This window comes from Hyperolius riggenbachi, chromosome 1, assembly GCF_040937935.1.
Source record: "Hyperolius riggenbachi isolate aHypRig1 chromosome 1, aHypRig1.pri, whole genome shotgun sequence".
NCBI lineage: Eukaryota > Metazoa > Chordata > Amphibia > Anura > Hyperoliidae > Hyperolius > Hyperolius riggenbachi.
Genome location: NC_090646.1, coordinates 254,051,439 through 254,074,756, shown reverse-complemented (window position 1 = coordinate 254,074,756; position 23,318 = coordinate 254,051,439). Strand labels below are relative to the sequence as shown.

At 46.3% G+C, this 23,318-nt stretch overlaps 1 pseudogene; it reads left to right on the top strand.

Annotated features, from left to right (window-relative positions):
• LOC137571495 (eukaryotic translation initiation factor 3 subunit I-like) overlaps window positions 1–23,318 on the top strand; it is a 112,707-nt pseudogene that overhangs the window by 5,971 nt on the left and 83,418 nt on the right.

The following is a 23,318-nucleotide window of genomic DNA, read 5'->3' as shown; positions in this document are numbered from 1 at the left end:
AAGTGGATCCAGCAAGTGGATCAGCAGACAACTGAAAAGCAGACAACAGGGAAGCAGTTTGCCTAAAGTGCAGACAAATTCAGCTGCCAGAACCTGTGGAATTGTCTTTGGAGGAAGCATCATCATGTTTTCCACAAACAAGCAAATAGGTTATTAATGCTTTGTCAGCTTTTTGACCTAAGGGATCCATCCCACATTGATAATAACCAGGGGGAGGGACAGCACAAATAAACAAGAGAGGTGTGCCCACGATTTCAGCATTCCCATGCCATTGGTGCCGTAATGTCAGATATCCAATCCAGATCGGGTACCACTGTAGTAATATAAAAAAAAAATAGTGATCATATGAAGTTAAAAAGCAGTAGCGCAACTAGTTGTCCTACTGAATTTTACCCTCATGTGACCAATAACATTTTTTGAAACTACTAGGGTGGTGCCTGATCTGGATTGGGTATCTAAAATAACCAGTGCAGTTTGGGGTCCACTGGGTGAAAACATCATCTGGCCATGAAAATGGAGAACATAACCAGTATAGTGCAACGTTTGGAGAGATTGTCAATAGTACTTAAGAGTACTAAAAACACATCAATTATATTCAAACTTCCAGAAATATGACCATGTTTGTGACTGCATCCAAGGACTGCAGTGCCAAGTTGTTTGACTGCACATCATCGGAACACTTGAAAACCTTTTGCACCGAAAGACCTGTGAATTCTGCAGCAGTGTCTCCAATCTATGACTATGTTGTTCTCAGAGGAGGACAGGAAGCTGTTGATGTGCCAACGACCTCAACCAGGATTAGCAAATTTGAGGCTACGTTTTTTCATGTGGAGTACAGGTGGAATTTGAAAGAGTGAAGGTCCATTTTGGTCCAATTACCGGTTTTTAATTCCACCCAGATGGTAAAAGTTACAGCAGTGGTGGAGAGGATATGTCAGAATACATGACTTTGATCACTGGTTGAACTTGATGGACGGATGTCTTTTTTTCAACCAAACTATGTTACTATGTTCTCCTCCCCTGATCCTCCAAACTGTAGATCCTGGCTGGCTGCTGTGGCATCCAAACTCTACCCCGCGACCTGAAGTTTTCTTTTTGGAGGCCATGGCGGTGATGTGGCGATGCTGTGGATGCTGGTGACATTGCAAGGGAACCCTGGCTTCACCTGCTGAGTCCAGGAAAAGAAAAAGAGGCAGAGGGGAGGATGGAGGAGGAGAAGGTGTGTGGAGGGGGTCCACCAAAGAAAGCTTCATGAGCATCGAAGAGGAGAAGTGGCCCACCAGAGTAAGGTGCATTAGGGGGGTCCTAACAATGTTTGTCACAGGCAGTAACAAGTCTGGACCCTGCCCTGTACATAGCCAACATTTGCAGAATGGATGCATTTAGTATGTGCACAGGTATGCAGCTGCCAGCCAGGACACGGCCTGAACTAAACTTTCCATTGCTTGATTCCGTCTCTAATATGTTCTACATATTCTGTATAACATTGTTTTAATAATGACCAGTGTCATCTCACATGGATGACCAGAGCTGCCTAATGAGTTGTCTCTGTTCATGAGTACTGCCATTTGCTTTCTGCAAATGAAAATGGCATTTATTGAGTAGGTCATGATTCTTAATCATTTTTCGCACTTGCTTGAGACACAAGCCTGTTATCTCTGCCTCTAAAAATACCTTTAGAAGTGCATATTGGTATTTGTCATGTCTAGGAGAATTCATGGAGAAGCATGTGATTTGTTTGATCAACTGATAGATTTGCAAAGCTCTGATTTGCTAATATCACATCCTGCTTTAGCACATAATCACGACTAGCAAATCAAAGACTTACATATCTATTATCTGACCAAACTGATCACATGCTTCTCCATGAGTTCTCCTAGACATAACCATCACTAGTCCCGCACAGCATGTGAGCCAGGCTTGGAATCTGGCTTGTTGCCATTTGCACAGCATAGATGCAGCCATGAGAAAAACATTTGTTTTTCGGTTGCTTAGTAGTAAAGAGCCCATGATAGGAATCATCCTATATGTGTCAGCTCAGGACTGCAGTAGGAAGGTCATTTTCAGGAAGGCTTGCCTGGAACAATTATTGGATCACTACATGGTGAGAATTTGTGTGGACATTTACTAGTGTGAGTAACTTGATTTGTGATGGCTGCAGAAGGAAGCTAAGCCTTGGGACTGGTACTGAAGTTCTCCTGGTGTGTCAGCAACTACCCCAGCTGAGAACAGAGTTAGCGATTTATGGATAGTGTCCTCCAGCTCCTTTACTGTATCCCCAGCGAGATATTTGATCTTCTTACTGCAACTGTTTACTAATGTTGTTGTGTTTGAAGCATCTGTCTGAGCCTCAGTCATTTATCATGGTTAATCTAAAACAGCTGATTATCAGGAGTTCTTTGAAAAAGCTAGAACATAATGGAACACCTCCCTTCTAATGCTGGGGATACACGGTACGTTTCTGTACCGTGTAACTATCGACCAGCTGATCCGGCCAACTGATAATATTCAGCTGGCCAGATTATGCCGCTCAACCCGCGCCGGCGGACAATGGCAGAGAATCGAGCGGTGATAAGGAAGCGCCGGCGGTAACGAGCGTCAATCGATCCGCGCGCACGCGCAGACGAGCGGGGATGCGCTGGCATCGAGCCGATGGCTCGATCCGGCGCATAAAACGTGCTGTGTATGCCCGGCATAACAGGGAAGTCATGAGACCTGCACACACATCTATTCCCCCGACAGGATATCAAAACTAGGTTGGCTGCCACAGGAGTATAAAATACAAGGCACCTTTTCCTGTGCATCAACTAATTTGGTATACCTGATCATGTATGCAAAATTCCCCATTACGTGGGAGAAAGAGAAGAAACTCTGCATAAACATATGACTACACACAGGTTTTCTATTAGCGAATATCTAACTTAGGGCCTGTTTCCACTACACGCAGATTGGATGCAGAATGGATGCAGAAAAACTAACTACAATGAATGCCTATGGGCCTGTTTCCACTAAACGCACTACTGTCAGCTGAAAGTCCGCCCAGCGGGAGGGTCTGATGGACCCGTCGTTGGCTTCCGTAGTGCGTGTGTATGCACCCCTAGATTCAAACAAACCCATTAAGCATTATGGAGGTGGGAGGAGGGGGAAAACTGCACTTCAAAGAGATAAGATGAGTTACTTATTGATAACTGCAGTGAAAAGGGAGCAGGGGAAGTCAGGGGAAGTCAACTTCTTAAACATGGCAGCCCCTTCAGCTATTTGACAGCAAGAGTTGCTCAGATACCTTTAATATCCAGTGCTTTCAAATGAGCTTATCTGCCATCTCTTCCAAGGCAGTCATGGCTCCACTGAAGGCTTTCAAGCCAACTTGTTTAAGTTTTATTTTCCTGGTACTTCAGACCATACCACTGTAACTGAATGTTTGCTAGGCAGTTTACACAGACATTATGAAGTGGCTGTGTATATTTCATCTATGCATCTAGTGCTTATTATTGTAAATGTAGGGTGCAAAGTAAAGCGACTGACCCAAAAAACATTTTCCTGCTTTTTACTGTATCTTTAAAAAGTCACAGTCATTTCCTACAGCTTCTGTTTGCATTGCATCCGGTGGTATGGTAAAAACATGTGTTAGTACATTTTATAGAGATGATAAAACAGAATTGGCTGCACTTTCCCAGAATGCGGTTACGTCTGCCCTTTGGCTGTACTCATGTATATTATACATTTATTTAAATGCACGAGATGTGGCAAAAGCCATCTCACGGTGAGTCAGTAGCAGATCATCCCACCTAATAATGACTTGAAAAGACATTAAGGTGAGCCTAGTTTGTGTGAACAGGAACAATTAATAAACAGGAACATTTAGTAAAATGTAGAAAATTATTTAGGATACCCACTTTTTCATAAATTATGCTAGTTTCAGCATCAGGAACCCTTCCTATATCTATACATTCTACATAGTGTAGTATATTGGTATGTAGCCCTGCTCTATCAGTGATGTCTGTTTAATCTGTTTAGGCTGTTCAACTATGTGGAATTCTCCTTCCAGAGCATTCTGGGAGACCAGGTGTTATTTCTGCTGACTTTGGTACTCTCAGTAAACAAATGATGATTACACAATGATGCACCTCCCAGTACTAAAGATGTTGCCACTGGATGGCGAAGGCTGATCAGACTCTTCCCTGTAAGAAATGTGTATGTTCACATAGAAGATCCCTACCTAAATTCCATTTAATTTGGGATAGATGGGGTTAGAGATAGACATTTTGTGTTACCTCTGCATTTACATTAGGTAGATTACTCTGTAGCCCCATAAGTGTAAATACTTTGTAATTTGAAGATCTGCCGAGGATCATGTGTTTGCTTGCATTAGGCTAAAGGTGCCCATACATGGTACAATTTTTCATTTTTTTTTTCGATTAGATCATTTAGTTAGATTCTTCCTTCAGATTGAATATAAAGATTTTTCCAACATGTCTGAAAAATGGGATAATCGTTTATTTTTCTTGATCGAAAAAAAAAATTATTTTCAACTTTTTCCCCAAACAGTCAATCCTCTGTCAAGAAACCCACACAAGTGTCAAGAATACCATGCTTTTACACATCAATGTAATCATTTTATCTCAGCAACTGAGAATTGAATATTTTATTGAGAATGACATCTATTTCTTTAAATATATATTTTGATAGTTAATGAAAAAAGGAACACAATGGATCAAAATGTTTTCTTGATCAATCTGCCATGTGTGCGTCTTATTCATTTGGTGGCAATTCAAATTTTTTTTCAAGTGTCATTAAAACATTTGTGGGCACCATTAAAGGGATACGCTATAGCAGCATAGAGGGTGATATAGTGGCTGGGAATGCGGAGAATCACTCGCGTTTCCAGCCTCTCCGAAACTGGAAGTAGCCGCCGGCGGGGACAGGAGGATCGGAGCGAGGCTGCGAGGGCACCATACAGCTTCAGGGGGCTGAGGGATGCCCCAGGTGAGTAAAACTCTTTTTTTTTTTTTACTTAAGTATCCCTTTAAGCCATGTACATATGCCAGATAAACCCCAGGGCAATCATTCTGTGCCATCTCAGGGAAGAATCGAGTGAGTGTACAGTGGCCCCACGACGTTGTTTTTTAGTGATCCTAAATGATGAGGAATAAACGAGTGCATTATCATCTTACATTACCACACCACAGTTTTTACTAAACTGGTACATTATTTGCCCAAGCGTTGTATCACAAAGTTGTGTACTCCTATCCATCTTTACTTCTGGGATATTGAGCCACTCTGGGATTCTTTTTTCTTTAATGCTCATTCATAATATTAACCGATTGCCAGTGGCATAGCAATAGGGGTGTGAGAAAACGCGGAAGCACCGCCGCATGCACCTCTAGCAGGGCGGCGGGTTCCGCGTCCAGCGCGGCAGCTGATGCAACTGTTCACTCGTCTTTGTGTCTGCCTGAACGCGGAGGGACCGCCGCATGCACTGGTGGCATGGCAACGGATTCCGCGTGCAGCGCAGCGGGCATTTCACAACAAAGTTCTGGTATGGCTGGGAGCTGTAGTCCACATAGGTTTAGGTGGACGCGCGCGCTGGGAGGAAGAGCTTTATGTCGGTCAGTGGGAGATCAGCTGACCAGGCTGGTCAGCTGACGCCAGAAACGGTTGCCATTGGTCCAGCACTTGGGGGAGGCGCTGGAGAGCGCTGAACTATATATACTGGTGGCTGGGCATTTGCCGGTTGTCTGCTGTTGCGATCACTACGTGGTAGCACTCAGACCTTTTGTCAGTATCGGTGTTATTTGCTAGACCAGTTTCCAAGGTGTTGATGACCAAGGAGCTCACACCTTAGTCTAGGAATCCTGTTAACATCTGTGTTATATTCTAGACCAGTTCCGGGGTGTTGATGATCTAGGAGCTCACACCCAAGTCTAGGCATTGTCGATTATTTGTTATGACCTTCTGCTTTCCTGACCACTCTTCTGATCTCTGATTAGGTACTTCGCTATATCTGATACTCTGTTGCCAAACTCTGCTAGTCTTAGGATTCCGCATCTGTCTCCTGTTTCTGTACTTTATCTGTCTGTGTATTAACGACCTGGCCTGTCCGACCTCGAGAACTATCTTCCCTGTTGGGAGATAGTTTCCAGTCCTGTCAGTGACACTTCACCTTTGGTGTCACTCACTCTCTGATCCTTCCCACTCTCAGCCTGGCTCCGCCCCTTGGGGAGCATCAGACCAGTGGAAGGAACCTGTTCTTTAAACAGTATCTCGTACTGCCTAGCACCCTCTACTCGGGTGCTCTCTTCAAAGTATACGGTTGCACCAAACACTCATATTACTCAGGTGTCCAGAGGTTAGAGGTATATCTGATTATCGGTGATACTGCAGATCATCAATAATCGGGTATATATCTGCATTCTCAGTGATACTGCAGATCACCGGTAATCATATCCTCTCTGTGTTACACCGATCGTTACAAGGGGGTGCAGAGGTAGCGACCAGATCGGTAACTGTCGGGCATAAAATCAATTATTTATTTTTATCTGGTAAATAAGTAATGATGTTAACCAGGCAATCCAACAGTTAAAATCACTATTACTTTTCTTGCTGATAAATTATCATTCCCCAGTTTACCTGACTCTTATTTGGTACACAGAAAATTTAGTACACAAAAAGAAAGTTGCAGGGCATGCTGCGTTGTCTGTTTTTGATTCTCTTTCTCCCCTCAGACTTAATGCAGCCTGATTGGCTGAAGCCTCTTTCCCTCATGTTTTCCCCTCCCACACCTCTGTTCCTTTCTGATTGGCCAATATTTCTCATGCTGAGACAATGCACTTTCTATAGTGGAGGGCAGGCAAATCAGGCAGAGGAGATTAAGGGAGGAAATGACATCAGGATTGGCTTCAAAATAGCCACACTTAAAATGGGAAATGATAAGGATTTTCTCTTTTTTTTTTTTTACTGTAGAAAAATCACGAAAATCAAAACATGGACAGTGCAATACATATGTTATGTAAGTAGAAACAGTATTTATCTACTTATATATGTGTTTTTTTTCTGAGATAGTATGGCTGACAGCTCCTCTTTGACAGAGATCAGGAGCATTATGAGTACTCTCCAGTTGAACTCCAGTCCTCAAGGGCGGAGGTCCTCACACATTTTTGGCACAGTACACATTGATTGATGGGAATAAATCAGGAAAGTTCAGATTCATCAAGTAGAACACCTCTCCATTTTTCAGTATAACCTAAACACTGGCATGGATACGTCCCTTGAGGAATGGACCCAACCGGCTGACTCGGCCAGGAACCATCTAGCAAGTGTACAACGCTTTAGGTGCTGTCCTTTATTAAACCAAATGCCCTTCTAATTTTCCTCATCAATGCAATGCTTGCTGAGCACCCTGAGTCATGCAGTAACTATTTACTTCTACCCAACACCCACTTGTGAAAAAACAGCATACACAGCTAAGTGGCCTGACAACACACATACAGTCCCCAGAATGGCTGAACTCAGGCACGTGCAGAGGGAGGTGCTCTGGTTGCCCAGGCACCCCCCCCCCTTTTAAAATCTTCAAAAAAAGGCGCAAAATAAGCCCCGCCCCCGACTGTGATAAGCCACACCCACCCGCGGGAAGCTCCACCCCCACCTGGGACACTTTGAAGTGAAGAGGCCCAAACAGGAATCCTAGTGGGGCATAATGACCTCTCCCTCCACCTAGGACCCATACTGACCTCTACCTCCCCCAGCACCCATAGTGACCTCTCCCTCCACCTAGTACCCACAGTGACCACTCCCTCCCCTAGCACCCACAGTGACCTCTCCATTCACCTAGCACCCACAGTGACTTCTCCCTCCACCTATGACCCATACTGACCTCTCCCTCCCCAGTACCCACAGGGATATCTCCCATCACCTAGCATCCACAGTGACCTCTCCCTCCACCTAGCACCCACAGTGACATCTCCCTTACTCAGCACCCACAGTGACCTTTCCCTCCATCTAGCACCCACAGTGACCTCTCCCTCCACCTAGCACCCACAGTAACCTCTCCCTCCCCCAGCACCCACAGTGACCTCTCCATCCACCTAGCACCCACAGTGACTTCTCCCTCCCCCTAGGACCCATACTGACCTCTCCCTCCCCAGTACCCACAGTGATATCTCCCATCACCTAGCACCCACAGTGACCTCTCCCTCCACCTAGCATCCACAGTGACCTCTCCCTCCCCCAGCACCCACAGTTACCTTTCCCTCCACCTAGCACCGACAGTGACCTCTCCCTCCACCTAGCATCCACAGTGACCTCTCCCTCCCTCAGCACCCACAGTGACCTTTCCCTCCACCTAGCACCCACAGTGAACTCTCCCTCCACCTAGCACCCACAGTGACCTCTCCCTCCACCTAGCACCCACAGTGACCTCTCCCTCCCAAGCTCTAGCAGTGATCCTGCCTACCCCAGCACCCACACTGACTTATCCCTCCCCAAGCACATGCAGGGATCTTTCCCTCCCCCAGTGGCTACCTTCCTGTCCCCTGCAGCACCCACAGGGACATCCCAACCCAAAAACAGCACCTACAGTGATCTCTCCCATTGCCAGCGTTCACAGCGACCTCTCCCAACACCCAGCATCCACTCCCTCCTCCAGTAACTACACTGACTATCCCAGCACCCACAGTCACCTCCCCTTTCTCCAGCACCCATACTGATCTCTTCCTTCCACAGCACCCACAGTGAATTACCCTTCCCGCAGCACCCATACTGACCTCTACCTCCCTTAGCAGCAACTATGCCCTTCACAGCAGCACCCATAGTGACCTCCCGTTCTTCCAGCACCCACAATGACCTCTACCTCCCCCAAGACACACAGTGACCTCCCCCAAAGGACCCACAGTGACCTCCCTTTCCTCCAGCACTCATATTGACCTCTACCTTCCACAGCACACACAGCTACTCCCCCCCAGCACCCACAGTGACCTACCCTTCCCCCAGCACCCACACTGAGCTCTACCTCCCCCAGCAACCACACTAACCTCTACCTCCCCTAGCAGCAACTATGCCATTCATAGCAGTACCCACAGTGATCTCCCACCCCCTGCACCCACAACAATCCCACCAATATTCAGCACCCACATTACACTCAACCAGTAACCCCCACTATAGCAAGCACCCAGTACTTGCACCCTGTCCCCAATACTCAGATCTGGCCTCAATATGGCACTTAGTACTTGCATCAAACAGCCACATGACACCCAGTACCTGCACCCCTTCACCCTATAGCTGACACCCAGTACTCACACCCACACCACATGGCACAGTACTTGCACCCAGTCCCAACATGGCACTCACTACTCACACCTGCTCACCGCCTTCACATGGCACCCACTATCTGCACTCACATAACTAGTACTAGCACCCAAAGTACCTGCACACAGAACCCACATAACACACAATGCCCACCCATAGCTAGTACCCAGTGCAGGCATGGCACCAAGTATTCGCACCTATGTGATACCCAGTACCTACACCCAACACCCACATGCTTCATCTGCAGTAGTTCCAGTTGCATCAAGCCTCCACTTAGTGCCCAGTACAAACACCAAGCACTCACATATCACATCCAGTACTTGCACCCAGAACTCACAAGGGACTGAGTACCTGCAATCAACACCTTCATGATAGTTGATACACACCCATACAGCCAGAATACACATGACACCCTGTGTCAGCACCCAGAACCCACATGGCACCCAGCATCTGCCTTTAGCAGCCACATGGCAACAAATACCCTACTATCCAGCATCCATCACCCATATGTCATCATGTATTCACTCCCAGTACCCACTTGGCACTCAGTATTTGTATCTAAGACCCACATGACACCCTATACCCCCATAATCAACACCCACATGGAACAGTACTCGCACGTCACCAAGTTCCAAAGCCATTATATGCACCCAGTACCCGTCCATGGCCAGGACCCAAATAGCACCCAGTACCCCTTGGTCTGAACACATATGGGAGAGTACTCTATCATGGCACACATCCAGACCACACATGACACTCCCTACTAACTCATGTCCAACACTCACATGTCTCCCTGTACCAATTAACACTCACATGGCACCCACTATTGTTTATCACCATCTGCTACTCATCCAGCACCCAATACTGCATAGCACCCACTGCAAATAAACACCCAATACAAACTGGACCTTGGTACCCACAGCAGCTTGACACAGACTGTACTTTGGCATTTCATCACCCACTGCAACTTAGCACAAAGTGAACCTTTGCATCTTACCACCCACTGTATCTGGGCACTCGCTGCACCTTGGCACTTACTGCAATTTTGCATCTACTAATGCTTAGCAACCACTGCATATTGGTAACCACTTCTTCTTTGCCTGAAAAGAAGCTTGGGTGCTGATCAAGAGGGACAAAGGTTCCAGTAATGAAAGGTGAGTCTGTGCCTCCACTGTGGGCTCCACTGTGCCCACTCTAACCCACTAACAGTGGGCACCCTTCACTGCTGATTTGAGGGTGGTGGCGCCAAAAGAGTTGGTTGGAAGGAGACACAAAGTCTGCTTGATACTGCTATAAAGCTATAAGTATCTGCAAGTATCTGCACTCATGCCTAAAATTGCACCCAGTACTCACACCTGCACACAGCCTCCACATGGCCCCCACTATCTGCACCAAGCACCCACTTAACCCGTACCCGCACATAAAGTACCAGCATCCAGTACAGGCATGGCACCAAGTATTCGCACCCATGTCACATCCAGTATCTGCACCCAGCACCCACATGACATCCAGTACATGCACCCAGATCTTACATGGCACTAAGTACTTGCAATCAACACCCGCATGACACTCGATACCTAAACATAGCCAGAACCCACATGACACTCTGTACTCACACCCAGAACCCACATGGCACCCAGCATCTGCATTCAGCACTAACATGACAACCAATACCCCCTAGCCAGAAATGAGGAGGGGGGCATGCGGGGGAAGATGTTGCCAGGCCCCTTTTTAAAATTTGAGCACCCCCCACTTAAGGACCCTCTGCACGGCCCTGGCTGAACTATACATTTACCAACAAGAGACACCCACTTGTGCCACATTATTAGGCACAGTACCATCTGAAATTGTTCTAACCCAAACAATACATCTCCTGTACAGTTTCCAATATCAAAAGATTGGCACTAAAGCTGTGCGTAAGTCAACATTACAAAAAATGCTGGCAGTTTCTTTTTCTTCATAACTGAGTTGCCTGAAACCATTCTCTTATAAGCCCTACTAACAGAGTCATATTTGTATTGATTATTGATGAAGCTTGTTACTAATATTATTAATTATATTAATCACCTCTTCAGGCAAGCATACTCTCCTACCTAGGACACTGCCCACTAACCACCATTTCTACCACTTCACACACAGCTTCCCTTTACCGACTGTCCTGTACCTTAAATCTTTAGACTGTAAGGCCTTTTGGCCGGGGCTCTCTTCCCCTTTTGTCTCACAATGCTGTGTAATGGGGGTACATACCTCCCACCTCTGTGTAAAATATGTAGTTAAAGAGGAACTGTAACTACAAAACGTCCCCTGGGGGGTACTCACCTCGGGTGGGGGAAGCCTCCGGATCCTAATGAGGCTTCCCACGCCGTCCTCCATCCCTCAGGGGTCTCGCTGCAGCCCTCCGTGCAGCGGTGACGTCAATATTTACCTTCCCGGCTCCTGCGCAGGTGCTCTGACGGCTGTCGGCTCCGAAGTAGGCGAAAATACCCGATCGCCGTCGGGTCTGCTCTACTGCGCAGGCGCAAGTTTCCGGCGCCTGCGCAGTAGAGCGGACCCGACGGAGATCGGGTATTTACGTCTATTTCCGTGCCGAAAGCAGCCACAGCGCCCCCGCTGGAGCCAGCAAAGGTAAATATTGAATCTACAGTCGGCTCTGTCGCCGGCTGTTCAGAGGGCTGCAGCGAGACCCCCGTGGGACAGAGGACGGCGTGGGAAGCCTCATTAGGATCCGGAGGCTTCCCCCACCCGAGGTGAGTACCTCCCAGGGGAGGTTTTTCATGTTACAGAGTCTCTTTAATGTGTTGCTGCTTTAGCTGTTTACTCTCTTGTCTTATATCAACTGTTGTATTGTACTTTGTATTGTTATACCCTGTATGCTATTGTACAGCGCCACGGAAGATGCTGGCGTTATAAATCAATTGTAATAATAACAATAAGTATTTTTATTCCTCTTGTGACTCTCTCACACTGTAACTGATTCTGCAGGTTTTCAGTCTTGAGGGCTTTCTCTCTTTAGCTTATTTCCACCTCTGTGTTCTGCCTCTATTATCACTTTGTTACTGCAGTATTATCTGTTAAACCTTTATTTTAGTCTCTCCTCACAACAGTCTTGCATCTCTGTCACACTGTAAAGCTACATACACACATCAGACTTTTACAAGCTACCAGTCGTCAGACCCGCCCGCGGGGCGGTCGTTCTGACGACATTTTGCCTGTGTGTACAGTCCATCGTCAGGCTGATAAGGCTGTTTTTGACTGATCCGCTCGCCACAGAGCCCCTGCCTTACCACTGCCAGCAGCAGCCACAGAGCCCCTGCTTCACCACTGCCAGGCATTGGCAGCAGCCACAGTGCCCCAGCCTCACCACTGGCAGCAGCCACAGTGCCCATAAAAAAACACAGTTTATTGAATTTTACTCTTGCTTATTGTTGAAAAAAAAACCAGTACTTTCAGTGCCAGCTGGGAACAGTTGTGCCCATAAAAAACATTTATAATTTGTTTTATTGGCAGTCAAGTATAATTGGCGCACTGCTCTGCAAACATGAGTCCCTGCTTTTATTCTGAGCCTAAGATCTATGTGTAAATGCCCCCCCCCCCCCCCCCCACACACACACACACTATTTCCAACCCATTTTGCAGTAGTTTCCCTCATTTTGCAAGTTTTTTCAGGCATGCTTGGGTCCCCATTGACTTCCATCAGGCTCGGGTTGGCTCGGCCAAACATGGTCCAGATGTTCGGGATATTCGGCCGAGCCGACTCGAGCCCGAATAACTGGGTGTTCGATCAACACTATTACAGAGCGCTTTCCATCCCCTTAAAAACTTCCAAAAATCCCTGCTTACATCATGAAGATAAGTACCAAGTGTCATGTTTGTAAGTCAAATATTTTGGGCTGGCAATGATGAGCTATATATATATATATATATATATATATATATATATATATATATATATATATATATACTCGTCTTTCCATTGACGCCATTTCATTTACATGTAAAATAAGTAGATAAGTACGTAATACATTACATATGCTAAAAGCTGTGGCTGTAAGTTTGCTTTACAATATCCGGAATGTTGTTTATAAGGACCACTTTAGGACTCCAATGATACATTCTAAAGCGATTTCATAATATGAAGCTGACAGGAAATACCATCTCTTCATATTGTAAATAACTGCAGAGCTCATGAAGTCTCTTCTTTATTTTACATCAAGTTCAAAAGATGAACGGCCAACCACTGTCAGCTCTTTAATGTGCACTTAGCTATGGCATCTAGTCAAAAATTATTTTGTTCTTATGCTATTGCAGGACTGGGCCATCATAAATTACAGATGAAGTACATGTTGTTATTCACCTGCCTAGATTAGTGAAACAAGCCATGAATGGACCACATGGAAAACTGTATATATTACAGGACTACGCAGATAATATTCTATATACTGTATACTAAAATGAGAACTATGCTGGAGGTAACCGCTGGACACACAGTAGGTGACTATTAGGACTCCTTAGAAGAGTCAACCATATTTGCTGAAGCCGCCGGAGAGATAAGCAGAGAGCGCACTTCCTCTTGCGCAGACTGGCCGTGACTAGAGGAAGTTACGGGACCCGGTACCCATAGCTGAGACTGGAACTGGAACCAGAATATCATGCACTAGTGTTTATTGCAAGGCACTCTTGGTGCAAAATGTGCATACAAAACATCACATGCAAATTAAATGTAAACAACATGCAGTCGCTCTATATGCTGGACACAGACAAGGAATCACAAAATAATGAATACAGTGTAAACATGGACCTCAGTAAGCTAACTAACCAAATACACAGAATATACACAAGACATTGAGAAAATATATACAGGATCTTCTCAAAAAATTAGCATATTGTGATAAAGTTCATTATTTTCTGTAATGTACTGATAAACTTTAGACTTTCATATATTTTAGATTCATTACACACAACTGAAGTAGTTCAAAGCCTTTTATTGTTTTAATATTGATGATTTTGGCATACAGCTCATGAAAACCCAAAATTCCTATATCAAAAAATTAGCATATCACAAAAAGGTTCTTTAAACGAGCTATTAACCTAATCATCTGAATCAACTAATTAACTCTAAACACCTGCAAAAGATTCCTGAGGCTTTTAAAACTCCCTGCCTGGTTCATTACTCAAAACCGCAATCATGGGTAAGACTGCCGACCTGACTGCTGTCCAGAAGGCCATCATTGACACCCTCAAGCAAGAGGGTAAGACACAGAAAGAAATTTCTGAACGAATAGGCTGTTCCCAGAGTGCTGTATCAAGGCACCTCAGTGGGAAGTCTGTGGGAAGGCAAAAGTGTGGCAGAAAACGCTGCACAACGAGAAGAGGTGACCGGACCCTGAGGAATATTGTGGAGAAGGACCAATTCCAGACCTTGGGGGACCTGTGGAAGCAGTGGACTGAGTCTGGAGTAGAAACATCCAGAGCCACCGTGTACAGGCATGTACAGGAAATGGGCTACAAGTGCCACATTCCCCAGGTCAAGCCACTTTTGAACCAGAAACCGCGACAGAAGTGCCTGACCTGGGCTACAGAGAAGCAGCACTGAACTGTTGCTCAGTGGTCCAAAGTACTTTTTCGGATGAAAGCAACATTTGCACGTCATTCGGAAATCAAGGTGCCAGAGTCTGGAGGAAGACTGGGGAGAGGGAAATGCCTAAATGTCTGAAGTCCAGTGTCAAGTACAGGTCAGGCGCTTCTGCCACTGTTTCTGGTTCAAAAGTGGCTTTATCTGGGCAATGCGGCACCTGTAGCCCATTTCCTGTACATGCCTGTACACGGTGGCTCTGGATGTTTCTACTCCAGACTCAGTCCACTGCTTCCACAGGTCACCCAAGGTCTGATAACGGTCCATCTCTGCAATCTTCCTCTGAGTCCAGTCACCTCTTTTCGTTGTGCAGCGTTTTCTGCCACACTTTTTCCTTCCCACAGACTTCTCACTGAGGTGCCTTGATACAGCACTCTGGGAACAGCCTATTCGTTCAGAAATTTCTTTCTGTGTCTTACCCTCTTGCTTGAGGGTGTCAATGATGGCCTTCTGGACAGCAGTCAGGTCGGCAGTCTTACCCTTGATTGCGGTTTTGAGTAATGAACCAGGCTGGGAGTTTTTAAAAGCCTCCGGAATCTTTTGCAGGTGTTTAGAGTTAATTAGTTGATTCAGATGATTAGGTTAATAGCTCGTTTTATAGAACCTTTTCGTGATATGCTAATTTTTTGAGATAGGAATTTTGGGTTTTCATGAACTGTATGCCAAAATCATTAATATTAAAACAATAAAAGGCTTTGAACTACTTCAGTTGTGTGTAATGAATCTAAAATATATGAAAGTCTAAAGCTTATCAGTACATTACAGGAAATAATGAACTTTATCACAATATGCTAATTTTTTGAGAAGATCCTGTACAATCAGTCACGGTACCAAGGGAACAAACAATAAGTAAGTCAGGACAAAGTAACATGTTCAGCAACAGGTAAGCAGATACAGGCATGGTGCAAAAGGAACAAGCAAGTAGCAGAGTCAGGACAAGATAACAGGTTCGGCAACACTCCCATCAACCCCATCTGTGTTCACTATGGATTTGTAGTGAAAAAAATCCCCTTTATTTCATGTCAACATGAACATGGGGTAAGAAATGTGTGGTGGTAAGGCCCCAGGGAAAGTGAAAGCACATTTTAACCATTTCAGGATTTTTTTTCCTAGGATTGTGTTGTTAGATGTTAACCACTTCACAACTGAGGGGTTGTACCCCTTGAGCACCACAGCAATTTTCACCTTTCAGCGCTCTTTCCATTCATTCGTCTATAACTTTATCATTACTTATCACAATGAAATGAACTATATCTTGTTTTTTCGCCACCAATTAGGCTTTCTTTAGGTGGGACATTATGCCAAGAATTATTTTATTCTAAATGTGTTTTAATGGGAAAATTGGAAAAAATGTGGGGAAAAATCTATTATTTTTCAGTTTTCGGGCTTTATAGGTTTTAAATAATGCATGCTACTGTAATTAAAACCCATGAAATGTATTTGCCCATTTGTCCCGGTTATAAAACCGTTTAAATTATGTCCCTATCACAATGTTTGGCGCCAATGTTTTATTTGGAAATAAAGGTGCATTTTTTTCAGTTTTGCGTCCATCCCTAATTACAAGCCCATAGTTTATAAAGTAACAATGTTATACCCTCTTGACATAAATATTTAAACAGTTCAGTCCCTAAGGTAACTATTTATGTATTTTTTTAATTGTATTTTTTTTTTTAATTACAAAAAAAAAAAAATGGGGGAGTGTGGGAGGTAATTAGTTATTTTTTTGTGTATAACTAATGTATTTCTATATGAAAAATGCTTTAGGGTGTAGTTTTACTATGTGGCCACAAGATGGCCACAGTAACTTTTTGTTTATGCGACTTGCAAGCGTCCGGAAGGACACTTGCAGGAAGTGTTATGAGGCTGGGAAACCTTTTTTTTTTTCACAATGATCGCGCTGCTTCTCGTAGAAGCAGCTGATCATTGCGGGGGCTTGGATCAACGAATGGGAAACGGTTTTTCCCGTTCATTGATCTCCGGGCGAGCGAGCGGCGGTGTGCATGAGCGTTGGGGCGTGCGGACGAGCGAGCGGGAGCGCGGACAGCGACGGGAGCGGTGTCAGGTGCGGATTTCTCCGTCCCTTGGTGTTAACAGGGTGGAAAAAGGGAAGGAGAAATCCACACCCCTTAGGGTAAAGTGGTTAAACTATAGTGGAAAATCTGGCTGTAGTTCTGCTTTTAAAAGGCTCCAGCTCTAGGCAAGAAAATTAATGAATTAATAAGTATAGTCCAGAGGAGATTATCTGAAAATATATACCCCTTGGGGTTTGATCACCTGGATATGGTTTGCTGCAAAATTATATATGATATGATTAGAACAATTTCATTCTCAAGGCTTTCTAATGTGACCCTTTCCAGTTCACTTTTCCCATAATGAAATACGTTTACATTTTAAAAAACAGAATACTTTTTTCTTAGACTGGCTCTTGTTACAGTTTCAAAATACTCTCTTACGGCACACAAAGCTGAACTAGGATGTGAAGAAAGGAGAGAAAATATTATAATCCTATCTATTGCTTATTGACCTTCATCTAAAGTTGGGTACACCTGGCCAATTGGCAAGTCTGGTTCTTTCAGCGCCTGTGCTGTGCCTGATTTGGGCGCCACCATAGACCGTAATGTTAATTGTAGCTATAGCGGCACAGACAGAATTGCTACAAAATTACGTGACCAACAGGACAAATTAGTTAATCAGTAGGGGGTTATATTTGTTGTATCCCACTAGATTGTCCAGCGCAGGGAGAGTTGTCAATTGGCTTCTCCCTGCGGCCAAACTGAAGCAGGTCGGAACATGGCCAGAACATGAGTACACCCAATTATTTCCCAATATGCCAAGCCAATCGATCCCTATCTGATTGCAAATCCATTAGATATTGATTGATTACTCCACTACATAGCAAATTACATTTTGGTAGATTTCAGCAGAAGTTTACAGAGTATTGATAAATTCTTATAACGCTGGACGCAGTGCAACGCTATGGGCTATAGATCCCTCATCACTCCTACCTGCTTCCCTCACATGAAGATTTTCCAAGTCCAATCAAACTTGTGAATGAAAAACGGCTCATCATCAAAATTTCAAGTTATTCAATTGGATATGTTGGAGCAACTGATGTCTGGCATACTTTATCAGAAATATGTGTTTTAGGTGCAAATCTATGGGGTACGTGTCTGTGTCCATGTGTTGTGTATACAGCTATGATTTTCTGTTGGTGCCAAGTGATTCAAAATATAGTAATTGCAACAGCAACATTAATACACTGTTTGGTGAACAGCAAGCCCCAAATTCTCATAAACTTACAATTCTCAGGAATAAATGTGCAGTTAAACCCAGTTTCTACTAAAGCAGAAAAAAAGGGAGCGCAGGTGCCCTTTAGGAAAAAACAGTACCACCATAGGCACCTATTATAAAGGAAATTTGGCGCACAGTGGTGCTGGCACAGTGGGTGCTGAAATTTACCTTCTTTGGTGCAAATTGCGGTTTTTATAATGGCCGCAATATACGGCAATCAAGATAAATTTCAGTACCTGGAGGCGCCCGATTAGCGGTAGTGATTTCAAAATGAATTTCCACAATGCAATCCGCTACTTCATATTGCAATACCACTATTTGCATTTCTGCAAGCATTTCTGCAATGCATTGCCGCTATTACCATTTCCGCAAGCCCAGGAGCCTGAACATTATTTTAAATCACTACCGCTAATCGGGCGCCTCCATGCACCAAAATTTACCTTGATTTCTGCACATCGCGGCTTTGCGGTAGAGGGAGGAGGAAAGCTTTAGGGGTGTTTAGGGGTAGGCACCAACAGTGGGGGTTAGGGTTAGGCCCCATCAGGGGGTATCTTAGCATTAGGAATCACCACGGTGGGATCTTAGAGTTAGGCATCACCGGGGGTATCTTAGGGTTAGGCACCACCAGGGAGGTCTTAGGGTTAGGCCCCACTAGGGGGGTCTTCGGGTTAGGCACCACTAGGGGGGTAATAGGGTTAGGTACCACCAGGAGGGGTCTTAGGGTTAGGTACCACCAGGGATGTCTAAGGGTTAGGCCCCACCAGGGGGTCTTAGGGTTAGGCTCCACCAGGGGGGTCATAGGGTTAGGCCCCACCAGGGAGGTCTTAGGGTTAGGTACCACCAGGGGGGGACTTAGGGTTAGGCACCACCAGGGAGGGACTTAGGGTTAGGCACCACCAGGAGGGGTCTTAGGGTGAGGCACCACTAGGGGGGTCTTAGGGTTAGGCCCCATCAGGGGGGTCATAGGGTTAGGCCCACCAGGGGGGTCTTAGGGTTAGGCCCCACTAGGGGGGTCTTAGGGTTAGGCCCCGCCAGGGGGGTCATAGGGTTAGGCCCCACCAGGGGGGTCTTAGGGTTAGGCACCACCAGGGGGGGACTTAGGGTTAGGCACCACCAGGAGGGGTCTTAGGGTGAGGCACCACTAGGGGGGTCTTAGGGTTAGGCCCTGTCACGGACGATTGCGGGGACGCAGGCGCGTCCTGGAACCGCCCGTGAAGAAACGAACGATCGCACTCGATTCCTGCGTCGATTGCGCTTCAAATCGGTACAATCTGGATTTATTGTGTAGGAGGTCTGCAGTCCTTTTCTTAGCAAAGAGAGCACCATTCCAAATGCTGGTTGGCCCTTTTGATATGCTAATGAGCCTGGGCCCAGAGAGTCCCTGGCTTCAAGCTGTGCTGATGGCCCATCCATCAGGTATAAGGTGACAAGCAGCTGGCAGGAAGACTGGCCCTGTGACTGCTGATCAAGCCAGAGGTGTAAACTCAGTTGTCTAAGCAGATTTCACATTCAGATGTTAATTGAAGGAGCCAACAGGGCCTTTCATAGCCAAGAAGCAGACACAGCTGGACTCCAGTCAGGCTGACTCCGGCCTTAGCAGGAAGAAATGAATGTACAATATAATCTTTTGCCCATTTACAGAATACAATAAATAGGGTGGTTATGAGAGCGGTATCATTGGATCTGTAGGGTCATGCTGGATCTCTTGATACCAGTCGAGAGGGGCCCGGGGCCCCTACCACCCAGGTATGAATCTACTCAGGACCCTGATCTGATGCACTAGCCATGTCAGGTATCATATTAATCTGTATTTTCCTCCAAGTATGAAGCTGTTACCCCCCTAAATGTAACGTGTATGGTTCAGGAGTTACAGCAATTCATAAGTTTAGCTCTAAAATCTCTCAGAGGGAATGAACTGTCATTTGCTGGTAGCTCAGAGGGGGCTGGCATTGCCACACCCCCAAACCAGCTTCATCAAAAGCACAGAGCCAGCAGGCGGGCAGGGTCCTCCACACTGAAACATCTTGCCCTCATCAGATGCCAGCTTGAGGATATGCTGGCATCCACCTGGTCTGAACTCTGCACTTTGAAACCAAGGACTTTATGATTCTTCCCACAATAAGGACATCTTTCCAGCAACTAAGTATTTTTCTCCCTTCTTTTATTTTCATACTGGCTATCACTGTTTTCATAATTGTTGATTTTAAATAATTGTCTGTATATATTAATTATTTATATTGCGTGAATAAACGACTTTCCTAAGTCATTCACTGTTCCGCTACTCTGCTTATCAGCACACACAGAATTGATCCCGGGTCTCTGAAGATACGCTACTGTTTGTTTGTTGTTGGCTAGACAGAATATCGTGTGTTTAACCGTTTTATTCGCAGGACTAGTCAGTTAGTGAGTTCCTCTGTCTCAGGAAACAGAGGTGGTGGCAGATCCCATGAACTAGTGTGTGAGTTGTAATCACCCATATTTTCACAGGCTCCCTTCTGGTCGGGCTGCTGCCCAAATTCCTGTCTGTTTCTGCGCAAAGATCGCGACCAAAGCTTGCATGGTCTGTGTGCAGAAACCGATTGGAAGGCAATCTGTGGTCTGACCACTAGGGGTCCTGTGACAGTGTTAGGCAGCGGTTGGATCTGTGTTGTGCTGAAAGTATCTGCGATAGCGCTAGCGCTATCAAGAAACGAACTAATTCGTTGGTGTAGCTGGAAGGCAATATATTTTTTATATATACAGAGAGACTGTGTAGCCAGTACCCCTCCCCAAAAGTTTTATTTTATTTGGCATGGAAATGTCCGGGAACTACCAGAACATGTGCCTGTCGGACCTGCAAAATCTTTGCCAAGTGAGAGGCATTGACGTCGGCCGCAGGAAACAACAGGACCTGATAGCAGACTTGTCCAGATGGGATACCCAGCAACTGCGGGAGCCGGGAGTGTCCGCTGAGGTGGATACCAGCCCATCTGACAATCGAGGGGAACCAGAGGCTGAAGATCCTAGGCGTACAGAGGTTGAGCATCCTGCGGGCCCTGTTGCAACAGTTACGCCAGAGACTGTCAGTATGGACCCCAATCCCAGAGTTTCTGAAAGTACTCGCCTGGAACCGGCCAGTACTGGACTGTCCAGGGGTGCTGACCCGGTAATGCAGCAGGCATTACAAAAGCTGATGGAGACTGACCTGGAGAAGTACATGCAGTACATGGAAGCACGAGAGGAACGGGAGCGCCAATCTGCGGAACGCAAAGCTGCTGCTGCTGCTGCTGAACGCCACGCGGAGAGGGATGCCGCAGAGGCGCGGGAGAGACGACAGCATGAGCTCAACATGGCAAAGGTTCAACAGGCCAGCCGGAGTTCACCGCCCAGCCTCCCCGCTGAAGGAGCTGCAGCACCCGTAAGTGCGAAATTTAAATTTGCCAATATTGAAAAAGACACTGACATTGACTTGTTTTTGCGGTCTTTTGAAAAAGCATGCCGTCAGTATCGTCTGTCCCAAGACCAGTGGGCCAGACATCTGACACCTTTGCTGCGCTACAAAGCGCTTGATGCCTTCGCAGAATTGCCTGCGGAGAAGGATAATGATTATGCTGCTATAAAAGACGCTATCATTACTAAGTACCAGCTGACGCCAGAAGCCTATCGGAAAAAGTTCAGGGCCTGGCAGAAAAAGCCTTCTGATTCGTACCGAGATGTGGCCAGCAGCTTGCTCACCACACTCCGGCAGTGGACTCTAGGCCTCACCAAAGGGGCTTATGATGTCCTGGAGGACTTGATAGTCCTGGAGCAATTTCTGAACATTTGCCCTGCTGATGTACGACAATTTGTGTTAGAACGCAAGCCGACTTCAGCAACTGTCGCTGCAGACCTTGCTGAGACTTTTGCAACTACCCGGGTGGCTGATACACGCAGAACTGTCCCATCCAGCTGGAGAGGAGGTCAGCCCAATACCTCGGCAGACCCTCCTGCCCCTGTGAGCCGTCCGCCACAGAGGCCACCCAGCGCAGCTGCTGCACCCAGGCCCGCAGTGCCTGGAGAGGTCACCTGTCACTACTGCCGCCAGCCCGGACACATGAAATTCGACTGTCCGGAGCGGAGACAGACACCACCAGCACCTGGATCATCTGCATCACCTGCACCTCACCCACAGCAGAGGCAACCCGCCAGCGAACCACAGCCTGGATCATCGGATTTTGTCCTGTTTGCACGCGGACAGGAAATCCGCGACCGAACCGACCAGCAGCAACTTGTTAGAGTGAACGGCAAAGTTGTCACCGGATTTCGAGACACCGGAGCAGACATCACGTTAGTTCACTCACATCTTGTGCCAAAGGAGAGCATCAGCTCCAGCCGATCCCTTGCCCTTACTGGAGTAGAGGGCAACCTTTTCCACATAGCCCACGCCAGAGTGAAGCTGGATTGGGGAGTGGGAGGGGTCCACGAAAGGGTTGTTGGGGTTATGAAGGATCTCCCAGTCCCTGTGTTGCTAGGGACTGATTTGGGCAAGCTTGTGTCCTACTATGAACCTGCCACGACCGCCTTGTCGCTCACGGAAGGAGACGGACTCTCCACCCACCACCAGGTACTTTATACACTTGGGGGAGCACCAGGGGGAGGTGGGTTGAATGTGCCCAGTTCAAGGGTACCAGGTTCAATAGTGCCTGCTTCAAAGGCACCTGAGTTTGAGGTACAGACTGTCTGTTGTGATGATGCTGTAACTGTACCTGAGTCTCCTGTACAACCTGTCTGTAATGAAAAAATGTCTATACCTGTCAATGTCATTACTGCATGCAATGATGATCCGAGTAATGTCCGTCTGTGCCATTCTGACAGTGTACCTGTGCTAGCAATACCGCGCAGCTGCACTGCTCAGAACCCGAGCTCAGAACAGGTGGAGGGGGTTCCGGCCTCCTCCCCCTCCTCTGACCGCAGGGATGAGACCTTTCAGCCGCTGGCCTCGTGTGACATGAGCCAGTTGGCTGAAACTGACAGCGCCGTATTCTCAGCCGCACTACAAAGTGACCCAAGCCTGGAGGTGCTCATGCAGCAAGCCGCTGAGCCCCTCGCAGACGGGGCCGCTTTCAAGGTGTAC